This window comes from Aethalodelphis obliquidens, unplaced genomic scaffold, assembly GCF_003676395.1.
Source record: "Aethalodelphis obliquidens isolate GAN/ISIS:26980383/991018 unplaced genomic scaffold, ASM367639v1 scaffold2, whole genome shotgun sequence".
Classification (NCBI taxonomy): Eukaryota; Metazoa; Chordata; class Mammalia; order Artiodactyla; family Delphinidae; genus Aethalodelphis; species Aethalodelphis obliquidens.
In genome coordinates this window covers 11612345-11636198 of record NW_020837946.1, presented here as the reverse complement: position 1 = coordinate 11636198, position 23854 = coordinate 11612345, and the positions used below count along the sequence as shown (strand labels likewise).

General features: G+C 41.2%; 1 protein-coding gene across 9 annotated transcripts in view; it reads left to right on the top strand.

Moving 5' to 3' along the window:
* Positions 1-1467: 1467 nt before the first annotated feature.
* The window catches only part of RHBDD1 (rhomboid domain containing 1), a 112155-nt gene continuing 89768 nt past the window's right edge, over positions 1468-23854 (top strand). For 3 of the 9 annotated variants that reach the window (XM_027119800.1, XM_027119838.1, XM_027119759.1), the window contains exons 1-2: positions 1653-1766; positions 6013-6099. The gene's annotated coding sequence lies outside the window, so the exon portion shown is untranslated. Of the gene's footprint in view, positions 1574-1652; positions 1767-6012; positions 6100-23854 lie in introns of those variants that run through there. The other 6 variants (XM_027119809.1, XM_027119770.1, XM_027119780.1 and 3 more) reach the window with 6 other exon arrangements.

Genomic DNA, 23854 nt, shown 5'->3' with positions numbered 1-23854 from the left:
GAGATTACTGTATTGAGACTTCTTGATTTGTGGCTCCCTTAAAATCACGTCTGTATTTGATATATGCATATAAGGACAGGAAGAATGATGCAATTATAGAAAGGTGTAAATGGTGTTAGAGAATGGAAGATAAGGATTAACATTAATTAAACTGATGCATAATATCATGGATCAGGATAAAAGGGAATCCCTTCTTTTTGAGAAATTACTTTTATTTTTTCTAGGGAAATACACAAAATACTTCTATTGGCAATTCATCTCCACCCTTCAGTTGAATTTCTATTTCCAGAAATGCAGTTTCTCATTGTCAGCCAAACTTTCTGATCAGCGTATTGTTTTCAGAAGAAACGGATAACTTGTAAGGCTCAACGAACATAGTTGCAAATTGCTAAGATTCTTCTTTATCACTTGAACGTCTGTTATACACCCTGCACGTGAGCCAAATCTTCATTTAAATTCCAAACTCCATAATAAACATTTCCATGAAGAATTCTTGCAATACACAATAACAAAAGATAGTCAAAACTCTTCTGATTTAGGCAGTTTTTGTTTAAGTAGACTATCTAAACACAGCTGCCACAACTTCCAATAAATACAGAGCAGCATAAAACCACCTGCACTTGGTTTTGTCCTTGGAAAAGACGCATCTTCCCCCTAGTTGTTAGAAAATTCCGTACCAAATAAGATAGTTTTCTCATATTGCATGAAATACAGCATTTAACTTAACCTGACTCCTATAACCCAACATAAAACCTGTTTCAGAGCAGAAACAGACCCATAATTAAAATTGCATCACATGATACGTTCACAGAAATACTTAACACCTAAAGCCTTAAACAGACAGACAGACATAGAAATGCAGCCTCAGACTGAGACTTTGGGTTGTGAAATGTACACCCACGACCTTGTTTTGCTGGCCTGCTTTGTAACCGCGGGTTCCGCCCTGAGATGGGTGATGGGCCGCTCTAACTCATGAAGATTTCTGTCTCTTCCGCCATCCACTTCACAGGTAGTATGTGACTCCTCCACGCAACAGGTCCTGAGCCTGCGGCAGGGCTGGGGCCCGGTAGGGCAGTTTCTCAGTCGCCACGCGGCCCAGTTGCCGCATCTCCATCCCGCGTCCGGTCCCTCGAATGTAAGCCAGGCCGTTCGCTTGCTTTACCCGTGGTGGGCAGCCAATAGTTACTTATGGCAGAAGGAATATTATTATCTACGTGTCACTCGGAGCTTGGAGGACGAGTACAAAGTACAAGCCCTCCACGCCGCGCTCGGCCGCGGTCCTTTCCCCGTCGAGCCTCCTCCAAGCCACCGCCACCGCACGCGGTCCTGGGTGCCACCCGCGGGGAAAAAAAGAGCGCGGTCGCGCGCAACTGAGCATGCGCCGCTGCCCGCCCGCCCCGCTTTACGGCCCTCCCCACCCTCCACGGGGGCCGTAGGAGTTGCGTCGCGAAATCAACCACGCTCTCTCCCCGCCCCTCAGGCCGCTGGGACCTGGAGCGTCCGGGAGCGGGCGCCCGTGCGTGATGACGCACGTGGTCGCGAAGACGTGGGGACGCAGGCGGCCGTATAGAGCGTGAGTTTTCGCGTCTGTTCGGCGCCGATGCAGTCGTCCGTTGCGCGCCGCGTCTCTCGACTGTTCCCAGGGCCGCGGGGCGGGCGCTGGCGGCGGCGGCAGCGGCGGCGCTGCGGGAGGCCGTGGGCTTCCCTGGGGCCAGGCGAGGGCGGGGTTGGAGGCGCAGCCTCCGCTCCGTGGGAGCTCTCAACAGGTCCGAGAACTGGGAGGGAGTTTCCCGGAGCGAGTCTAACGGGGGTCTCTTCATCTTCACTCGCGTCTCTGCTTGAGGCCGATCGCACAGGGAACGACGTGCCCAGGCCCCGGGTGGATGGCGTTGGCTCTGGGAGGCGCGGGGCGGGGGGGTGTGGTTTAAAGGGACGTTGCATCAGCGACAGCTTGTAGTTTCAGTTTCTCTTGGAAGAGTAACTCTGTTTCTCAGAACAAGTGTGTGGCAAACAATCCTAATCCTAATCTAAGTAGTGGTATTTCTGCTAATACGGGGCAGGAAATACACTGTGTATTTAATCCTTTTCTGTCCAGGCCTTAAAAACCTTTACAAAAACGGATCACATGCTTATATGATTTTCCAAACCGAGCATAAACTCAGTGTTACTGTCAAATTATTGCATAGTCATGATTGAGTCATCGAGATGGGTTGGTCTCTTTGCAGTGACAGCTGGACTTTGCTCTTTTTTTTTCCCCCTTTGGAATTCCTCCTTAAAAATCTGTCTTATGTCTCACATTTATATGCCACTTTTTGCTGTCCTAATAACCTTTAAATCTAAAAACTTCTAATTTGCTGCTGGTGTGGCAGGGCTTGGGAAAGCAAATAATCTTAGAAGAAGGCAGTGCATTGGGTTCCCAAATTGTTCCAGGGCTACCAGCATCAACGTCAGCGGGGGAACTTGTTGGAAATGCAAATTTAGGAGTCTTACCCCAGATTTAGTGAATCAGAAATCTATTTTAACAAGACTTCGAATTGATCCCAAGGCACCTGTGTGCTAAAGCTTGCGAATTACTGGCCATAGTGATAAAGAACAGCCATTGTGTAGTCATAGAATGGAATTTGAATCCAGGTGAAACCTTTCTTAGGTGTAGGACCTGGGACAAATTAGTTAAAGGTTACTTCATAGGACTGAAAGTATTCAGTATAAAAATGCAGGAAAAGAGTTTAACACAGGTGGAAAACAAAGATGAGATGTTATTAAGGAACTTGTTAGAACTGTCTAAAATAAGTACATAGACTGTGCTGAAAGGATTCTTCCTTGATTTAGATGTGGGTTGTAGTGCACAAATATTGTGCCTCTTCTGCTGCTTAGAGGGCAGTTTATTTTTATGGATTCTCATTATATTGTATACGATTGAGGCTGTCGAATGTAGGATATTCAGTTAATACCAATGCTGTAGTATTTTTAAGAACTGCATTAGTAATTGTGTTAAAGAGCAGTTTTTAATTCTTTGGCCTTTTGGTTTTTTCAGCTTCATTGTGCCTTCTTTTGACCCAGAATTTGGTAAAGAAAGTAGAGTGGATAACTGATCGGAGATCAGCCTTAGCCTTAGAGTTGAGAAGTATTATAGAGCAGTGACATGGAAACGAGAGACAAAACTGAAGATGTTTCTGTCCTTTTTTCCCCATGTGTCGTACAGCTCCACGATAGCAAAGAAGTTCTCATCATATCTACTTACCTGTGTTTTCTGGAAGCATCACAGGAATTAAGTTAGATGTGCCCTCCATCTGCTGTTTTTACAGAATGTCAGCTGCAGTGTTACAGCTTTTTCCTTCCCCTTTTCAGGGGGTTGGTGTTGGGGGGATAAAGAGAAATATTCGGGATTTGAAGCAGCTGACCTAAAGCCTAGACTCATTGTGATGTTGAGAAGAGTCTGTAGCACCATGGCCGAAACAACAGGTCACTTTGATTAGAGTCCACTGCTCCCGAGGCCACAGCGTGGCTCCTGGGTATTGTGGGTGAGTTTTCAGATAACTGTGAGTCAGTTTAGATATTTATACCCTATAAATAATTTTGTTAATGCTAAATTAACACTGTCCCATCATGAAGTATTCACTTTTCAAAGGCCCCATTTTTCTTGTTCACTGTGTCAGAGAGGCTGATCTTTAGCGGTGGTTTTGGGTCAGGCACACCCTGCTTTGAACCCCACCTCTGCTACATACTGATTGTGTCCAGTAGACAAGTTACATCCTCCCAGCCTGAATCTCCTTTCCTATAGAGTAGGACTCGTGGTGTGTGACCACCTCAGGACAGTGAATAAAATGAAATCAAGTGGAAAGCATGTCTGTTAACGCCGAGAGGCTCAGTAACTGGTGCATGTTGTACAGGGGAGAAAAGGTAGTTATTACCTCAAACCTAGCTTGATCTCATTCATTTCCTCGTAATATTTTTATAAATGAGGTAATTTTATTAATTACTTGATTGCGCTGCTTTTCTTTTTAAGCAAAATGCTGAAGAGCTTTCACAGTATTGTGAATGAGAGAAAGCAAACACTTTGGAGAAAGTTAAAACTCTAAACCTGGTAGAAAGGCACCATTTTCAGTTCTGTCAGCATAACAGAGCAACTTTCATAAATTGTTTTGAGTGTTTACTGGAAGGTCAAGGTCAGCGGGTGATTACTGTTTAAGTATCTACAGTTAGTTAATGGGGACAGTCAGCCACAGAAGGGGGCACTTTGTTATAGGAGATGAGGCTTCACTGAAGACATGCACCAAAGAATAAGAAAATGCTATTATAGCTCTGAAATCATTATTTTTCAATATGGATGCTTAATGATTGGAAAGTGAAGAGTTTTATGTTCCATTTTAAAAAATGATCAAAAAATCTCATATTTCTGTATATAGTGCATATGAATATGTGAGCATGGAAACGACTTGAAAGGTGTCATACTAGGTCATAATTTCGTTTACTTGGCAATGTATTATAATATGGAGGTAGGGACAAATAATCTATACATTTAAGTAAAATTAGGTAAATGCATGTGTATGTAAAAATTCTTTTTAAAAACCATTACAAAGATAGAAATGCCTTAGAAAGATAGATGGCCTTTTATGCTGTAGCTCTAGTCATCTAAGCAGGGGGCCTCAGATTTTTTAGCAGGGGACCCTCTTTAGCAGCATCTTACCTGTAAAGCTCAGGAACTGAGAGGTTTTAAGAGAAGAGGGGTTGAAGGGCATAGGACCTGCCTGCTGGGAGCCTCCTGCAGTGACACTTCAAGGAGTCCGTGTGACAGGGTGTGAAACCATCTGTGGGGTAGAAATCCTCAGGAGATGAGCTGTACCTAAAAAGTCAGGTGTTGAGAATTCCTGAGTGGGATCCACAAACTTGTTCTGAAGACAACTCCCAGGGTTATCAGCAATGTCAGACATATGTATAGTTTCTCATGTAGAGAAGTGAGATCATTTAAAAAAAAAAATCCAGCCTTCAATCCGACCCATATTATATAAAAATAGGGAGGAATCTATGCACATTTTTTGAGAAATCATCTAAGTTTTTGCGGTACGCGGGCCTCTCACTGTTGTGGCTTCTCCCGTTGCGGGGCACGGGCTCCAGGCCCGCAGGCTCAGCAGCCATGGCTCACAGGCCCAGCCGCTCCACGGCATGTGGGATCTTCCCGACCCGGGGCACGAACCCGTGTCCCCTGCACTGGCAGGCGGATTCTCAACTGCTGCACTACCAGGGAAGCCCAGTTTTGTTTGTTTTTAAATCCCTCTAAGCTGTGACAGCTGTTACCACGGTTAAAACTTTAATATTTTAACTGGCTGTTGTTTAGCATTACAAATGACTCACGGAAAAAGAAACAAGGAGTCAATGGAAATATATTACTTGTGTTTACTGTCCTTTAGTATTTTGTTGTATGAAAGCAGCTGGTTTGCATTTATATGGTAAAGGGTTTTTCTTAAAGAGTTAATTTTTAGTTAATAGTGAGCTTTCATAAGAAAAACAATTTCAAATGCTAAGTATTTGCTAGATTGTTTTTAATAGCGATAGTAGTAATATCACATTGTCCTTTTTCACACATTGAGGAGGGTTTCCTGGTGACAGCTGGAGCATGGGGGAGGGGGAGTCACTTTCAATCAACCAGCTGCTCTCTGCAACATCATGATGGTGATATTTCAAAGCCCGTGGATAATTCTGGCTGCATTCAGAAGAGATAATGTATCAAATTTCTGGGAAGCAATAGATAGTGTGCAAGAGCCCTTTGGGATCTAGCTGGTAGCCAACTAACAATGCGTACATTCAGGTTTGCATGTTGGTATTATTTACCATCTCGTTTCTTGGACATTGTTACATGAGCATCATAATTATAAAGCAATAAAGTCTAGTTCCATAGGGGCAAAAGGCTCATTAGTTTATGGAGAGGAAGGGAGAATGGAAAACAAACTTGGGGGATGTGCTGTGTGCTTTTACATAATATGCTGTTTCATTTCTTCTTCCTGATGACTCCAGGAAGTAAGTGGAGTTTTCATCATCCATGGATAAGGAAACCGAAGCTCAGCAGGACTGATTATGTGATTTGCCCAAGGCCACGTGCTAGTAAGTGATGGCATCCAGACTTGACCCCATATCTAGCTTCAGATCCAGGAATGTTGTCATTACACCAACAGCTGTTTCTCCACAGTGTTCACTTGCTTATGCATTTTTAATCCAAAGTCACAATATCAGGATAGTATGAATGAAATTTAGATACATATTACAATGACTTCAGTTTTATATAAATAATATATAAGGGTGTGTGTGTGTTGGCAGCCACTTCTAATTTTGGAATTTTTCCCCTTGAAAGTCCCTTGAGCAACACTGTTAAAGAAATTTTGCTGTGTTTTTTATATTACAGATACCAGAAATTTTCAAGGATGTGTATTTTAATGAGTCAGTTGTGATGCTGAGCTTGAACAGATGTAGGAATAAATATTGTGTGTGCTGCCCATGTAGTAGAAGTTCCTTCACATGGAATTATTCAGGGCTTCCTCTTTCTCTTTCCAAGGAATGTTAATTTTGTATTAATAAGGGACCTTTTTGCTTTCTAGATGTTTAGCCTGTGGCAGACCTTTGAGATGCTGTTTGTATACCCTCCACGTTTTGGTTCTCCTGTTAGCTAGAGTGTTGTATGTACTCTGAAAAATGAGAGTTGATGATGCTTGAAATAAACTAGGATCTGCTGCCAGCCCTTGGCAAATTCCCTAGTATCTGTGTGGGGTTATTTGACTACAAACAACAGAAATTAAGTTAACTAAGTTATCCAGATAACTTATTCAAGAACAAGAGGTTTATTGGAAGTATATGGATGAGCTCAGAAAATCTACAGAAAAACCAAACCACAGGACTGCAGCCAGATGAGCTCTTGAGGCTTGGGTAGACTTTGATAGATCTGGAAAATTCTTTAAGTTAATGTTCTGAGTATCAGATCCAGAATTTGTTGGTCTTAGTGTCTCTGCAAAAGTGTTAGATTCCAGGAAGAGAGTTATTATTCCATTCTTGGTCACTGTTACCCTTGAATCAGTGTAGGAAAGGCATCCTGGATTTCTGATTCCCCCCGCCCAGGACCACATCCAATGGGGGTGAGAGGCGTCTCTTACCTGTTACTGAAAGAATGAGGTGTTAATGCCGGGCAGAGAAAAAGAAAGGAAACAAAGCCCAAGCCGTCCCCACCACCTGGTAATTAGTGGACGTCCTGTGTGCTTGTGGAACGTGCACAGCTCTGTCGCCTGGCATGCTTCTCCCCTCTTGGCCAGTTCTTGTGTTGGGAGGATTTCAGTTACGTAAATAGTTCACTAACATTTCTTACATGAGTTAGTCTAAATGGGGTTATGGCTATCACTTTTTCATTGACTTTAGGTAGACAAACAAAGAAATCTGGTGTGGAGCGAACCTCAGAATAGAATTACTTAAATCTTCTTGAAGGGAGTGATGGTGGGATGCTGGCATTGCTGCTCCCTGTACGTCTCCTGGTTTAAGGACCTACGTCTGCAGGGCTGTCAGTTGGAGAACTTTAATGAGCCCTCGTTAAACTAAAACTTGTAGCCCGTGAGAGAGGGAACCAGCTTATGATTGATATTGGAAATCATAAGCGGTGATGGATCAGAATTGGAGTTGGCACTAATTCACCTCACTGTGGAGCAAAAGTCAAGATTATATACAAAATCCAGCATTCCATTTTTCACGTATAAAGATAATCTAATCATTTCTGTTAAGACTATAACCCTTTAAAAAGGAGGGAAAAATAAAAAATTTTGCCATCTGACATATAGAGTTTTTTTTAGTCCTAAAATGGAGGCTCATTAAATTCTCAAATGTAATGGTAATTTAAAGATAATGTTGACAAAAACTCTGATTTGAGATTTTATTACAAAATTTATCTTAGTTAAAAAAAATCGTTTCTATTTTCTTGTGCCTTCCACACACCCCATCATACTGTTTTTTTAAAATGTATGTGTAATTGAATCACATGATGCAGTTTAAAAATGTAGGATCATAGCCCAGAAAAATGCTAATTGGTTACTAAGTTATAAAGACACTTTAAAGCTATTTAAAATTTTTAATCTTAAGCCTTATTTTATGTGTTGATATGCATTAAAAACAGTATCATTTCCCAATTTATGATTTTATATATATAATCTCATTTAATCCTCACAACACCGAATATGGCTGCATTATCTCCTTGTACAGGTGAGGAACCAGTAGTTAAATAACTTTCCTAAGGTCACATGGCTGGCGTATTGTGGAGCTCTTACCAAAGTCCATGACCTTAATTACTGACCTCTACTGCAAACGTTAATATTGCTAGCCCTGTGTATCATTCTGACAAAAAGCACTGTGATGTTTCTTTTTCCAGAATCTGTCTGTTTACCCCAAGTTCCCTGACAACTTCTTTATGTTTGGAAACTGTTCAGATGTGTTGTGTTATCCATCATCTTGTGCTTCTGTTTGCTGTGAGTATGGCAATAGCTCCTATATTGCACAGTGTGCCCTGTGAAGCCTTTTGTCATTTATGCCTTAAAGCAGTCTGACAGCTTCTCATGTTGAATTCAGCCAGGTTGCTTTTCATTTAACAAAGCTAAGTGTTGCTTTCTAGGTGAAAAATAATTAAATGCTTTTAAAGATGTATTTGATTAACAGGAGGCTGATCTGTGTAAATTAATTACAACTGTAATGATGTCATAGCCTTGTCTTTTGTTATTAACCAGGTAATTGACCAGAAGTTTGGAAGCTTATTGTAACTGACAGCGGTTTGACCTTGTATGCTGTCTAGAAGTGAAACATGCACAATGTATGTAAATGCAGTTGGTTTTTTGAGCTTCATGTGTTGTCAGAGCATCTGATCTTGGGTTCTTACTTCACTCTTCCCTTACTTCTCTGCTGAAATTGTTACACTCGAACTGAATATCGTACTGATATCTCTTACTAAAAGCATCTGACCAAACACAAATGTTGTCTGTGTCCTTGAATAACTATAATCAGACACGAAACCTTGGCACATTTAGGACATAAAGTCAAGTAAACAAATGCCAAAATTAAATGAACCTTGGTTTTAAATTCCATGTGAAGGAAGGTAAAACAACTTTTGGGAGAGAAGACATAAAGGGAAAAATAGTGGGCATATTTGCTAGGTTGAAGGAGAATTTTTCCCTTTTATTCTAATTTACCTAAGAAAGTTCAGAGAATGTGGTGTTTAAATATTTGAGTGATGAGAGCCTCTAACTTGGGTGATTTTGGTTAAAGAATGGGATGGTAGGAATAAAGCACAAAGTGGATGTGGGATAACAATGGCTAATGAGCAGCAGTCCCTGGGTGCAGGCTGTCCTCCCTCCCACATGCTTTAGACTAGAGGAAGAGTCAGCTCTGCCAGAAGGGACATAGGCATTCCTAAAACCACCATACTATGCGAAATCACGCAATAAAAACCATAGAGCTATGGTGCAAAGGGTGTTAGGAGCAAAACACTCAAAAAGGTTGTCAGTGGCACGTTACAAAAGAAAAGATAGAAACCTAATAAAATGGTAGCACGGTTTTACACCTGTTAAATGATTAAGAAACGCAGAAGTACATAGAAAGATGGCACTCTACCTTCAAAAAGTCCTGACCTTTGCTTTCAGAAGCGATTGTCAGAAGGATTGCAGCTTGTGAATTATTGTCAAGTGGTGGAAGAAGGGTTATCCGGATTGGATGTCAAGTCATAATTGCAGATGTGGATGGGTGGAACTCATAAAATACTCAGCAAACTGAGGTAGCTTACTTCAGCCGGGTGCAGTTTCCTGCCTTCACCTGGGGCTTGTGCTGATGAAATTGTGCACAATCAGATGCAAAATTTGCATCGTGCTCCAATTGTTCCTTGATATATATTGATTGCATTTGAACAAATTTGCTTGTTTCAAAACAAGCACTATAGCAGAACTGATCGGCCTAATGAACTTAAACTTCCCTAAGCATATTTCACATATTTCCTGTCTCTGTGCTAGCAGCACATGCATGCTATTTCCTCTCTTTAAAATACGTTTCCTCCTTTTAATCACTTTCTTTCAAAGTCTGGTGCAGGTGAGGAAGCTTCTCTGAGGTATTCTCTGAATTGAATTAACTTAACCTTTTTTATATTGGCACATATTTGTACATTATTTGCCCATTTCCAGGTAGTGTAGGTTCTAGAAATGACTTAAGACAGAAGTTAGTAGTAAAGGGGGAAAAATTAGCAACCAGATGGCTGAGTAGCTCTCAACAGAAGAAAGCATGCGTGTTTATTAGGTGAAATTAAGTTTTTCTAGCGCTGCTGGGATTTTGCACAAGGAACAGTAAAGTCGGAACAGTGTTTTACAGCAATGTGAAAGTGATTACTCTGTGGCTGTCCCTTGGGCGAGTGAGACCTATGTCAAGGCCTAATATGAAGGTGCATCTCTGCAAAAGTCGTTCCTCAAAGGCGAAGTGGCGTAGTCTGGCCATGCAACATTTGGAGATTTGGCAAAGCACAGGGCTAACAGCTGGGAAAGCGTTCCTTTATACCCGTCATTCTTAAAAGGTAGAGAAGATGTTTTTGCCTCTCTGTGGCTTCCTTCTCAGATTAAACCTTACTTTGCAGGATAGGGCCTGGGGGTGAAAGCATGCCAAGCAGGGAACACTTCACATCCCCCCGCCACATCCCTTTCTTTCCAGAGTTCTTGCCAGGCAGATGCCTGGTCCTGGGGGGAAGAAGTCAGAGAAGGCACAGGGGCTTCTGTTCCTCAGCTTCTCTATTTGTATAGAGTATATCCCCAGATGAGAAAAGTGACGTTTGGATTATTGTTACTTTTTTCGTTTTTAATTTGATTTTAAAAACAGATTTTTGTTGTTGTTTTTAAAGCTATGACCATGATACCAGTTACCAAAAGAAGCTGGGTATTTGAACATTGCTTTGTACTACTCTCTTAAATATAGATCTACAAGTTAAGTTGTATCAAGAAACAATTACATTTGGTAGAGTAAAAGTTTTATGTTCTGAGATTTTCTACATTTGAAATATTTCAAAATGCATATACATTTTGGTGTGTTTAATGGAAGTCACCAACTGCACTTTCTTAGGAAAGACAATTCTTTATGCTCAAATAATGTCTTTCCTAATTCTTCTGGTGGTTGAAGTGTCATATCTCTTATTAAAAGACCATAGGAGTGACTTCCTGTTTCACCTCTGACATGTAAAGAGCTTGGAGGTCATCACCCCTGTCCTCACAACAAGAAAAACCCTGAACAGACTGAAAATCAGTGACTTTTCTTAGATCCGTCAGAGAATTGAGGTCACAGGGCAAACTATCACGCCCAAATCTGGAGATACAAGCTCATTTTGAGAATCACAGCCCAAGATCGTGCACACAGTGGCAGTGCCCAGTGATGAGTAACTCAAAGAGATGGTTAGAACTTGGGCTTATATAGCATCTTAACAAAAGAACAATACTTTTTTTTTTTTTCGGGCTGTGTTGGGTCTTCATTGCTGCACGCAGGCTTTCTCTAGTTGTGGTGAGCGGGGGCTGCTCTTCATTGCAGTGCGCAGGCTTCTCATTGCGGTGGCTTCTCGTTTCGGAGCACAGGCTCTAGGCGCACAGGCTTCAGCATTTGTGGCACACAGTCTCAGTAGTTGTGGCTTGTGGGCTCTAGAGCACGTGCTCTAGAGCGCAGACTCAGTAGTTGTGGTGCATGGGCTTAGCTGCTCCACGGCATGTGGGCTATTCCTGGACCAGGGCTCGAGCCCGTGTCCCCTGCATTGGCAGGCAGATTCTTAACCACTGCACCACCAGGGAAGCCCGAACAATACATTTTTAGAGAAGTGACAAGGCAAAGGAAAAGGACTTTGAGTTTCTAGGGCAGCAAATGGTAGGAAGGCAAATAGGTGGGGGAACTAATGGAAGATTAGGGCTAGTTAGTAAAGTTTGTTGTGTAGATTTTTTTGGAGCCAGTTGTAAGGTTGTCTCTGGTGATTAACTTTTGTCATACCTGGTGGGGGGGGGGGACACCTTCACAAATTCATGTCCTGCTTTTAAGCAGATGGGGGGAAGCAGAGAGCTTTAGTTGTATCTGCTTTTTCTTAATTGCATTCAGCTCAAGATAATCCTTATGCCAAGTGGCATATTTGGTGTTGCACATTCTGCTGCCCTACAATCAGCTTAGCTGGAACTGAACCACTGATGGCAGTAACTCGTTGGAACACTTTAACAGTAGTTTTGACAAACTGCTGGAGTATGAGTGTAGGCTGTCTTGAGAGTTGAAAACTCGCAGCTTGTCTGCAGACAGACCTGACGCACAACTTCATTTTAAGAACAAGGACTCTGGAGCCAGATTATCTTGGTTAAAATCCCCACTCATCTGTAAAATGAGGAAATAATACCTGCCTCATAGAGTTCAGAGGGTTGAATGGGATATGCCAGATGACAAAACTAAAACGATTTAGTAATGAGTTTGATATCATTTATTCAAAGGAAAGCAGTCCATAGATTGGGGGAGTAGAGCGCCTCACAAACAGTGGAGCATTCTTCCCAGGGGATTTTGGGCCAGAGTGAGTTTTAAAGAATGTTAGAAAAGTCAACGAAAAAAACAGGATGTGGTTGGCTAGGGGGTGGGGGGGTTTCCTTTTGAGGCCAGCAGGGCCTCCTTTCCAGGGTAAGCTGACCTGGAGGATGGTGATTGGCATTAGGTTTCCTGCACAGTGAGGCAGTTCCCATAAAGGCAGGCTGACTTAAGGTTAGACTTGTGACATGGGCTGGACCACTGGGACGGCCTTCATTTTGTGGGTCCCAATATATGAATTAACTTTGTCAGGTAATGGCACACGTGTAAAGTTTGAGAACAGTACTACCAAAGATGAATTAGTACTATATAAGTGTGTAACTTTAGCCAATGATTTGACTTTTTTATTTCACCAGTATTGAGGAAAACTTGAAATCAGTAGCAAATGGGTATTTCTGTTTCATTAAAACAATAGCTGAGATTTAATATGTTTACTGTGTGCTTGGCATTATTCTAAGCACTTGGTGTTTTCTGTTTGTTTGTTTGTTTTAAATTTATTTATTTATTTTTTGGCTGTGTTGGGTCTTCGTTGCTGCGTGTGGGCTTCCTCTAGTTGCAGCGAGTAGGGGCTACTCTTTGTTGTGGTGCACGGACTTCTCATTGCCGTGGCTTCTCTTGTTGCGGAGCACGGGCTCTAGGCACGCGGGCTTCAGTAGCTGTGGCTCGCAGGCTCTAGAGCACAGGCTCAGTAGTTGTGGCGCACAGGCCTAGTTGCTCCACGGCACGTGGGATCTTCCCGGACCAGGGCTCGAACCCGTGTCCCCTACATTGGCAGGTTGATTCCTAACCACTGCGCCACTAGGGAAGCCGTTCACTTGGTGTTTTCAGTCATTTAATCCTTACAAGAATTCTAGGATCAGATTTAACTATTATTACTATTCCATTTTCATAGCAGGAAACTGAGGCTTAGGTTAAGTGACTTGCACAAGTTAACACAGCTCTTAATGCTAAAGCCAGTCATTGGGACCAGTTTAGACTCCAGAGTATGTGCTCTCAAACCCCAAGGTACCCGGGAAACACAGTTTGGTAGAGATGATAAAAGGCCTCTGGTGACAGCCTGTTGGCACTGGTGGACAGTACATGTGGAAGGCATTGTGGAGGTCGGTGAGCAGTGACGTGGTCAGGGAGCCCGACATTAAGGATGCAAGTCTAGAGCTGGGCTTTGAAGGTTGGGGAGAAGGTAAATGGGTTGGGAGGACGAGGAGGGGGTATGTCGCTGGCGGTGCTGTCAGGACCCTGCCCGCATCCTCACGCCCTTAGTGTGCCCTGGTGGACTCCCAGCCTCCAGCCCCTGCGGTTCTTCACCTGAGTGTTTTCTCTGACCCCCTGATGCCCACTTTTCCTGCTGTAGCAAGTCACAGGTGACAGGGAGTTAAGGCAGACCCCTAGCCCTTTGGCAGTTAATACTGAGGCATATCTAGTCTGGCTCCTAGAGTTCCCAGTGAGATTAAGCCTGTCCCCCATAGAGATGGCTCACTTGATAACGCATGCATCTTAGTGGCTCTCATTATTGCCCAAAGCAATACCTGACTTAAAATGTGTGGCTCTACCTTCTCTCTTTGGTAAGATCTTATTTTTCATAGAAGGAAGCCTTTCTACATGAAAAGTGTTGAAATCATCACCCTTTTAATCACTTTTTTTCTCATGTTATTACTTAAAATAGTTCTAATTAAATTTTACACCATATAAGTAGAAGTTGAACTAAAAATGAAACATTGTTTTAGTCTTTTCTTAGTACTTAAAAAAATTCTCTTAAACTTGAGTTTACCCACCAAGAAGCAGTTATGTGAAAGAAAACTAGGTGATACCTTGTTTAAGGGTTTCTACTGAGTTAAAAAGGATTGGCTGTGAAGCAGAAGTTTGAACTATTTCCTGGTCTGCCTCTAGATCACAGCCTAGAATTTCAAAAGATTTTTATTTAACCCCTTATAGACAATCAAGGAATTTGTTATGTGCTGTGGAAGTGTGGACGTTTGCTTCTTGAATGATGGACAGGCAGGGCCATGGAGGCCTCTCAAAGGTATAGATAGGGGCTTCCCTGGTGGCACAGTGGTTGAGAGACCGCCTGCCGATGCAGGGGACACGGGTTCGCGCCCTGGTCCGGGGAGATCCCGCATGCCGCGGAGCGGCTGAGCCCGTGGGCCATGGCCGCTGGGCCTGCGCGTCCAGAGCCTGTGCTCCGTGGCGGGAGAGGCCACAACAGCGAGAGGCCCACGTACCGCAAAAAAAAAAAAAAAAAAAAAAAATGGTATAGACAGTAGCAGCAAGGCTTGCATTTGTGAGAGGCAGAAGGCTGAAGGGCTTGCTAGAGAAGCAGCACCGTCTGGTGGGAAGAGCTGCATTTGAGTCCTGATAGTCCAGTTTAAGAGCATATTGTCACCTTGGGTTCTTTATATCAGAAAGAAATGGAATTTCTATCTGTCTTTGGCGGTTTCATGCCAAAATTGCTGAAAGGATTTCCATTAAATTGGGCACTTATGTTTGGAATGGTCAGGCTTAAAATAAAAGCTATGGGATGCATGTGAAATTCACTTTGGTGACCTCTGGTGGTGAGAGAGCCCCACGGGACTGCCCATCTGTGGAGATAGCCACACTTATTTAGCACCTTGGACAGAGAAATTTAACATCCCCAGAAAGTCTCAAGTCTTCACTGAGCTCCTTCTTACCTGGACAGTTCTACAGAGCAGGCTTCAGAGTGGCTAAAAGGACAGTAAAGTGATTTGTTTGGTAAGTGCTGGGTAGATCAGCTAGTAGGTGACATGGAACTAACTTTGTCTTCACCAGATTGTGAGAATTAAGTGAAATGAAGCAAGTATACTTAACTACTTTGTAAACTATAAATAATTGTATAAATATTAGTTATTATTGGGAAAGGTATATAAATATTACAAGACTAAAGTATAGGCTGAAATGCTTGAAGTTGATTAGATGATGACTTTATATCAGTTAATACCTATAAAGTCCTTATTATGTTTCAGGCATTTTTCTATGTGTTTTACATATACTAACTCATCAACAACTCTATGAGGCAGGTCTTAGTATTGTTAGTGTCTGTTTTATAAGTGGGGAAACTTAGGTAAGCTTACATTGATTAAGAAATTGCCCAAGGTCATACAATTCCAAGCAGTTGAGCCAGGATTTGAACCCAAGCCATTAGGCTTCGAAGTCTGTTCTGTTAACTGTGATACTGTTCAGTCTTACAACGATGAAGTACAGAAGGCTGATCTAGGTAAGAAAGCACGGTGGATTGAGGGTGGGGATAACATGATGAGATTGGATTTTAAGCAAACCAAGTCAGGTGTTATATAAGTAAGATTGGGGGAAATGTGTCAGGTGATAAGGGTCTGACCTTTGGTTAGGTCTGTCACCACATAACATGTGACCTTATTGATGACTGCTTACTTCTCTGGAACATTCTTTAACTTCTTAGGTTGTTTTGGTGGTCTTAAATCCTAACTCCCTAGAGGTCAGGTCTTTTGCCTTCCACGTGGATGGCATTGATACTTAAGACAAGCCTTGTAAAAGACAGTTGGACATTGTTCCACAAAGGTATGGGAAATTTTGTATTTGTTTTCATTTTGAGAGATGGTATATGAGGGGAAAAAGGGAAGGAGGAGCTCCTGTGTGTTAAAAGCTAGGTCTTGTGTGTTTAAGCTAGGTCTGGTGGCTTAAAATCAGAAAGATTTAGCCCATTGGTCTTTGAGAGAGAATTTAGTGGTTGTCTCCAGCTGGGTAAGACAATTTCTTATATGGTTATGATGATGACATCTGTGAGGTTGGAGAACCATCGTATAAATGGAGATCTCAGCAGCCTTCAAAAGGGGGAAGTGCTCTCAATTCCCAATTTCTTCTGGAACAGAGTCCAAGTTGTAGATATTTCCGTGAATAGATACTGGAATGTAATTACTGAGTGTCACAATATTCATGAGGACTAGATTCCCATTAGCTTCTTAATATAATTTGATTCCAGTTTTCATTTTTTATTCATGAAGTCAGTTTTCATTCGATTGACCTCATTTCTTTGTATCTCTCTGCCTTTAATGTGAAATAAGAAAAAAGAATCCTACGCTGATTCTCTTTGATTTTTATCATTAATGTAACTCATGAAGCCATGTAACAGATTTCAATGGCCAGAAAAAATTTGTCATTTATGTGCAACTTGTCACTAAATGATGATGGTGCTCTGACACAGATTTCATACTGCGCCCCCAGAGCTCCCCATTTACTGATCAACTCAGGTAGATGATGCATTCCGGTGAATTGAACAGGGTGCAGTGGTGTGAAGCCAGACCATCTGCTATTACATTTAATATTTAAATACTAAGTTTTAAAAGTATAATTCACGTTATTGATATAACTATGTATTGCATTTAACGACTGTGATCACATTGAAGCTATGTAGGCTCTTTGAAATGCATTCATATATTTGAAAAGAGGAACAGATTACTTCACTAGCATTCAGTTAATAAATTCTTGTTTTCCACTAAATGCAAATACATATTATACCATACCATTTTCTTATTTTCAAAAATATCTTGAAAATCTGCATTTTGTAATTGGGTTTTCTTGAGGCCTAAGGAAGCTAATGCCTTTTAGGAAAAATAAAATTATGCTAAGATATGTTATTGGAAGAACAAAGGATTTTATTATTGTGCTAGACTAAAACGTTCTCATCTATTGGCCCTATAGTAACAGGTGGGGAAAACAGTCTCTTATGTTTGGATTAAAAAAGCCATGAATGAAAAGATTCCTGAGAGAGTTACGGGAGTGAGAAGAAATGATCCAGTTCATTTCATCCCTAAAGAAGATAGACTGTACTAAAACAGTAAGAGAGAGAAAAAAATGCATCTAGTTGTTTTGTGAATATTTTGCCCAAGTCAATGTGGTATTTATGACGCTCTAATTTGTTGTTCAGCTCTTGTAATTTAAAAAGTTTTCATGTTTAGCATATCCAGTCTGCTTTTTCCATAGCTTTTTTGCTTTGTTTGAAGTGATAAGTCATACTAACCCTCTGCGTCTTTCAAAAAGATTTTACAGGGTTTAGAGTCAAATGTGTTGGCCTAAGCCCTGCCCCTGCTACTGAAGTGCATTCACATTCACTTTTAACCCATCACAGTGCAGGGGGATGGTAGTGCTAAAATCCTGGCAGTTTAACCAGGGTGATTTCTTCATGGTTTCATCTTTCTTTCTGAAGCGCTTGTTAAACTATTTCTTGGAGGGGGATGGCGTGGGGGGAGGTTGGGAGAAGGGACATGTTTTTCTGTATGGTTACGTGTACCTATGAACATGCATATTTATATTTTAAGCAATGAAAATTTAAGCATTTGCTCAACATCATTAGTCACTAGGGAAGTGCAAATCAGTACCGCTTCACACCCATTAAGATGTTTATAATAAAAAAGATGGATAAAAGCAAGTATTGTTGAGTATATATGAGTATGGAGAAATTGAAACCCTCATACACTGCTGGAGGGAATGAAAAATGGACAAAAATTTGGAAAACAGTTTAGTAGTTCCTTACAAAGTTAAGCATAGAGTTACCGTATGACCCAGCAATTCTATTCCTAGGTATATGTCCAAGAGAACTGAAAACATATGTTTCTACAAAGAAATTGTACATGAATGTTCATAGCAGCGTTATTCATTATAGCCAAAAAAGTGGGAACAACCCAAGTGTCTATCAACTGATAAATGGATAAAAACACAGTGTGGTATATCTATATAATAAAATATTATTGGACCATAAAAAGGAACTAAGTACGGATACTTCCTATGATGTGGATGAACCTTGAAAACAGTATTCAGTGAAAGAAGCCAGACACAAAAGGCCACATATTGTATGATTCCATTTAGATGAAATGTTCAGAATAGGCAAATTCGTTGACATGAAAGGTAGACTGGTGGTTGCCAGGCATTGGGCGGGATGGGGAGATAAGTGGGGAGAGTTTCATTTGGGGGTGATGAAGATGTTCTGGAATTAGATGGTGGTGCTGACTGTGCAGCCTTGTGAATATACAAAAACCACCGAATTGTATAGTTTAAGACAGTTTTATGGTGTGTGAATTATATCTCAATTTTAAAAAATCAATGCTTAAGCATCTGGAAAATTAGGCATTAGCAAAATATTCAACCTGAGTGATAGCAGGCCTCTGATAAATACTTGCCAAATGACTTGAACAAACCTACATTCTCCTCTATGATTCTTATTTTTTAGAGAATATGCTTAAAATATATGGAACCTAAATGAAATTTTCCAAAGGCATGACAATAGTAATAATGACATATCATTAATCTACCTCATATAAGTATTGATAAACCTTTTCTTGATTCTTAACTAAAAATCTCACACAATTTTAAAAGATCTCAATGAATAATTTTAAGATTTGTTGCACTTTCAGTGACCTGGAAGGCTGTTTTCAGAAAAGCAGTTCAATTACTTCTATTAAGACTGTAGTTTCTTTCTTTCGTGTGAAATTAATTTGGTTACTGTCAGATGCCAGACTGGGAATATAATTTATAACTGGTACATATTCTTGCAGTTTAATGGCCTGAGTTCTTCTTGAACATTTAAACTGAAAATTGATATATAATGTCATCCTGGTAAATGATAATGATGAAACATTTCCTGCTTTGTAAGTAGAGCTGAAAATCGTCATAGTAAGTTTCTTTTCCCTTTTGGTAAAATTCCTTTCTTTACCCCGTGAGACACGTTGGTTTCCCAAGTTATGAATTCAGTTTCTTTTGTTTGTTCTAGCCACTTAGTTTTTCTTATTACAACCTGTTTAATTTTTAATTTCTCATTAAAAGTAAATATGGCTTATTTTCCTATCCATATTTCAAGAGGTCTTCCATTTCTCTCTGTCACAACCTTGATATAGCACTGTCTGGTGTGTATTACTACATAATTAAAACGCCATGGTTTTTTTGTTTTTTGTTTTCCTCATAAACAGAGCACTTCCAGGACAAGGTGACTGTTTAACAAACCACTACAGTATGAATTTAAAGAAGTTTGGTTTCTTTCTTCTTCTCCTCACCCTGCTCCTCCCTCTGTTTTATTTGCTCTCTCCACGTTTTCAGAAGAGCAGTCTTTGGTAAAGATTTTAACCGACAGCCAGATCTTCTAGGTAGTTCTAATCCTTGTGGCTCGCACTGCAGGTAGCACTGAAACTTGTAAATTGTCGTGAACCTTGTAGTGTTCATGGAACCTACTGACACCAGAGTGACAACCCTGTGGACGCTCTTATCAACAAAGCCCTTGTGGAAGTAGAAGTCAAACAGCCGTCTGGTCAGGGTTAAAATGCCATGTTTTTTTAATCAAATAGTTCTGGCAAAGCAACCTATTAATACGATTTAAATGGATCAGAGGTTTATTCCTGTCCAGTTGAGATAAATGTTACAACACTCTTCTGGAAGTAAATGATAAGTGGAATAATATGTACAGTGCTCTGGGGAAGGTTGCTGCAATTGTAGGAAAAATACTTAGGGATGAATGTATCATAGACCTTTTCAGTCAGTCTTGTTTATTTTATAATGTAGACATATTCAGCATGCTCATCTTGAGTCAATGGACAAACACCTATTAAGCACTGACTGTATACGAGTCACTATGCTAGGCTCTGGGTATTCAGTGGTGATCAAAATAGATAGTTCTGCCCTCAGCATTTATGCTATAATCGTGGAGCTCCCGGTGTGGGAGCACCTGGGTGGTTGGATCATAGTGACCAAGGCAGAGACCAGTGTGAGCTGAGACCAGAGGGGTAGGCAGGACAGTGGTAAGCACGAGCGTGTAGTTACGGTCAAGAGTTTGGACTTCATTCCAACTGTAACGATAAGCCATTGAAGGCTTACTGCAGGGGAATCCCACTTTAGTTTTATAAAAATTACCCTGAGCAGTAGTGAAAAATGGTTGTTGGGTAGAAGAGGAGAAGCAGAGTTTATGTTGTAATCCAGGCAAGTTATAATGGTGGCTTAGACTAGAGTAGTGGCTCTAGAGCTAGAAAGAGGTAGATGATACAAATAGTTTGGAAGAGTTAGCAAAGTGTGGTGGATGGGATTTGGGGGAAGCAGAGTGAAGAGGGAGAAGGATGTGTCGAGGATGTTGTCTATATCTCCAACCTGAACACCTGGGTAGCTGGAGATTCTGTGTCCTGAGATCTGGCACATGGGAGGAGGGGTAGACTTGGAAGGGACTGTCCAGTGTTCAGTTTGGGGCGTGTTGAATGTGAGGGGGAGGATATGTTTACAAGGCGGGGGGTGGGGATGGAGTGCAAGGACCAGCCTACTCTTCCTCGCGCTGGTGTAACTGGTTATGGGCTGAGTACAGGTTAGAATAACAAGTCACTTTCAAAACCAAACACATTGCACTGGTTTCCAGCTTATGAATCATGCCTCTATGCTTTCTGCTACAGCTCAGCTCTCTAAAAATATCTATGTAATTATGGGCAGGATGAAACAATATTCATCTTACAGTAAGATGTGTGCCTGCCTGGCCCACAAAGTCAGGTTACAGATTTGATCTTCACAGGAACCAGTTAGATTTTCTGTTATCTTGTTACAAACAGGCTACATCCCTCACCTTGGATGGCTGACTTGATTACTTATTAAGAAGGAAACTGGGCCATAGAGCCGGTTTGGAATAGTGTCGATTTATCTTCGCTACTTAAAACTACGGTCTAGTGGCCTTTTGGAAAACAGAGCCCAACCTATATTATGCACTTCTCATGTTGGTTATGGTTCTATCTGCCTTTACGTTACGCATACCACATCATTTTATTCATCTTGTGATTTTCTGCAGCCAGTATTTTTATTTCCTTCAACAAATAGAAATGATAGAAATGGGCCATTTAGGGGCCGGGATTGCAAGTGTTTTGGTCTTTGCTGTACCTCTAATGCCTGGCACAGGGACTGGCATGCATTTGGCACTTGATATTTATTCTAAAAACTAAGTGACTGAGGAATGGCTGAATAGTCATTCTATAAGAAGGAGGGCTAATTCAGTTTTGGGAAATCAAGAGATCAGGTGGACTGTATTCTTCCTACAAGGTTGTGTCCCTGAAATCTGCGAAGTCAAAGCTGTAAAATGTAAATTTGGGAGCCATCCTGATAAAAAGAATTACAGAACCCATGAGAGTGGAATTCCATAAGTGTATGCAAAATAGCGTAGAATAAGAATAGAGCGAAACTGAGAAGCAGAGGAAGGGGAGTTGGGAGGAGGCAGGAACGTGCAGGAGAGCACAGCATCCCAGGGAAGAAGGAGCAGCCAGCAGTGGGGAGATAGAGCTGAGGGTTAATGTGAGCCTGGGCGCACAGTGTGAGACAAGCTTGGGGAAATTCCACTGTCCTTTTGTTTATACTCTCCACCACTAACGATTCCAGTCGAGAGGGGACTTTTTCTTAAGCAAAGACATAATTATGTTTGATTTTCTGCTGTGCGTAGCCTGCCATCATAGGACACTGTACTGATATCGAAGGGCTTATTTTGTGATTTCTTATAAGCTGGTTACTTAATGATCAGGCCCATATCTTTCCATTGCTCCTGTTACAGGTAATGATGTTTGATATATATAATTATCTAGGGGAATTGGAAACATGTCACAGTAGTTGGAGATCTGAAAATCAACCTGAACGTCAAGGTGAAAAATATAGACTATTTCTCCAAAATTATCTGGGAGCGTTTCAGTTGAAATTTTATTAAATTCTTTAGTTCATGAGAATGCTACAAAGCTATAATAATAAGCCCTGGCAATAAAGAAACCTGGGGTTGTGCTAATAATGGGGGTACACCCATAACACATACGTATATATAATATTTTCTTGGGCGTTTCTTTTGGGTGTGAAGTTGGTAAGAATCCCTGTGTGGAGAGGGATGGGGAGTACATTTGAGTCTTATTATTCGAATGTTAACGTTGCAAAGACTTTTTCTCCTAAGTGAGATTACTTTATAGTAATGAAAAAAGTAGCTACCATTTATTCAGTACCTACTTTGTTCCAGACATGTTACAGTAATCCTGAGAAGGAGGTATTATTTCTAATTTAAAGTGAAGAAATTGAAGTTTAAGTAATTTACCATAGATCTCAGGGCTAGTAAGTAGGAATCTAGCTGTTTTTTACTCTAAAGCCCATGCACTTTCTAATGTGCTGTCTGAATGAGAACCTTTAGGGTATCAGAGTGCATTATATATTTGATTGGAGCCAAGATAGCTCCACAGGGAAATCAGAAAACCATTAGATGAGAACTTTTTCAGCATCCTGTCCCCTAATCTGCCTATTTACCCATATCTGCACCTAAAATTCTTCTTCCTTCCTGTTATGATGCACAAGGCTATTCCCTCTAAGGACTTGATTCTTTTTCTCTTTTGCATCTTTAGTCTGTGTCTCTTTCTTTACTAGCTTTTCCCCATAAGCCTAACCTAGACCTTTTCCGAAGCAAATACCTTCTGTATTGGTTAGTAATTGCTGTATAACAAACCACTCCAAAATTTGGTGAAGTTAATTTAAAATATCATTTATTTAGCTCACTGTTCTGTGGGTCAACGAATTAGTCTGGGCTCAGCTGGATTTACTTATGCATTTGTGGTCAGCTGCTGGTCAGCTAGACCACTTTGCTTCTGAGGCATTAGCTGGTCAGTGGCCAGGGCCATCAGGGTGACTAGAGCATGTGTCTTCCATTGTCCAGTAGGCCAGCCCGGACTTGTCCACATGGTTGCCTAGGAGGGTTTTAAGAGAGAGCAGAAGTCTGCAAATCATCTTGAGGCCTAGATTCGGAACTAGTGTCGCTTGCTTTTCATTCTGTCAACCAAAGTAGGTCACAAGGCCAGCGCAGGGCATGGAGAAGTAGACCCGTGAATATGGCACTCTTCCTCGTGGGCAAATCCAATCTACCCTCCAAGACCACCTCAGCCTGAGTTGTGTGCCTTGGGTCTGGGCTTCCTCTGTCCCTGCACTGAGAACATTGTGTGACAGTTGTTGGTTTACTTCTTAGTAGAAAGTGAGCTCCTTAAAGACAGCGACTGTGTTTTAATCCAGGATTTGGCTCATAGTAGGTAACTTTTAAAAGTGGAAATTTTTCTGAAAATAAAGCAGTCTAGCAGTTGACATCTGGTGATATGGCATAGAAGATAATATATGCTTGCATTTTAAGACTTGCTTGCTAATGTTGAAGAACTTTGGAGCAGACTCTATCTAATATATAAATATCGAATATTTCTTTAAAAAAGTGAAGGGGTGAAGAATTCTCTCCAGCATTCTGAGAAGAAGTAATTATTAAATA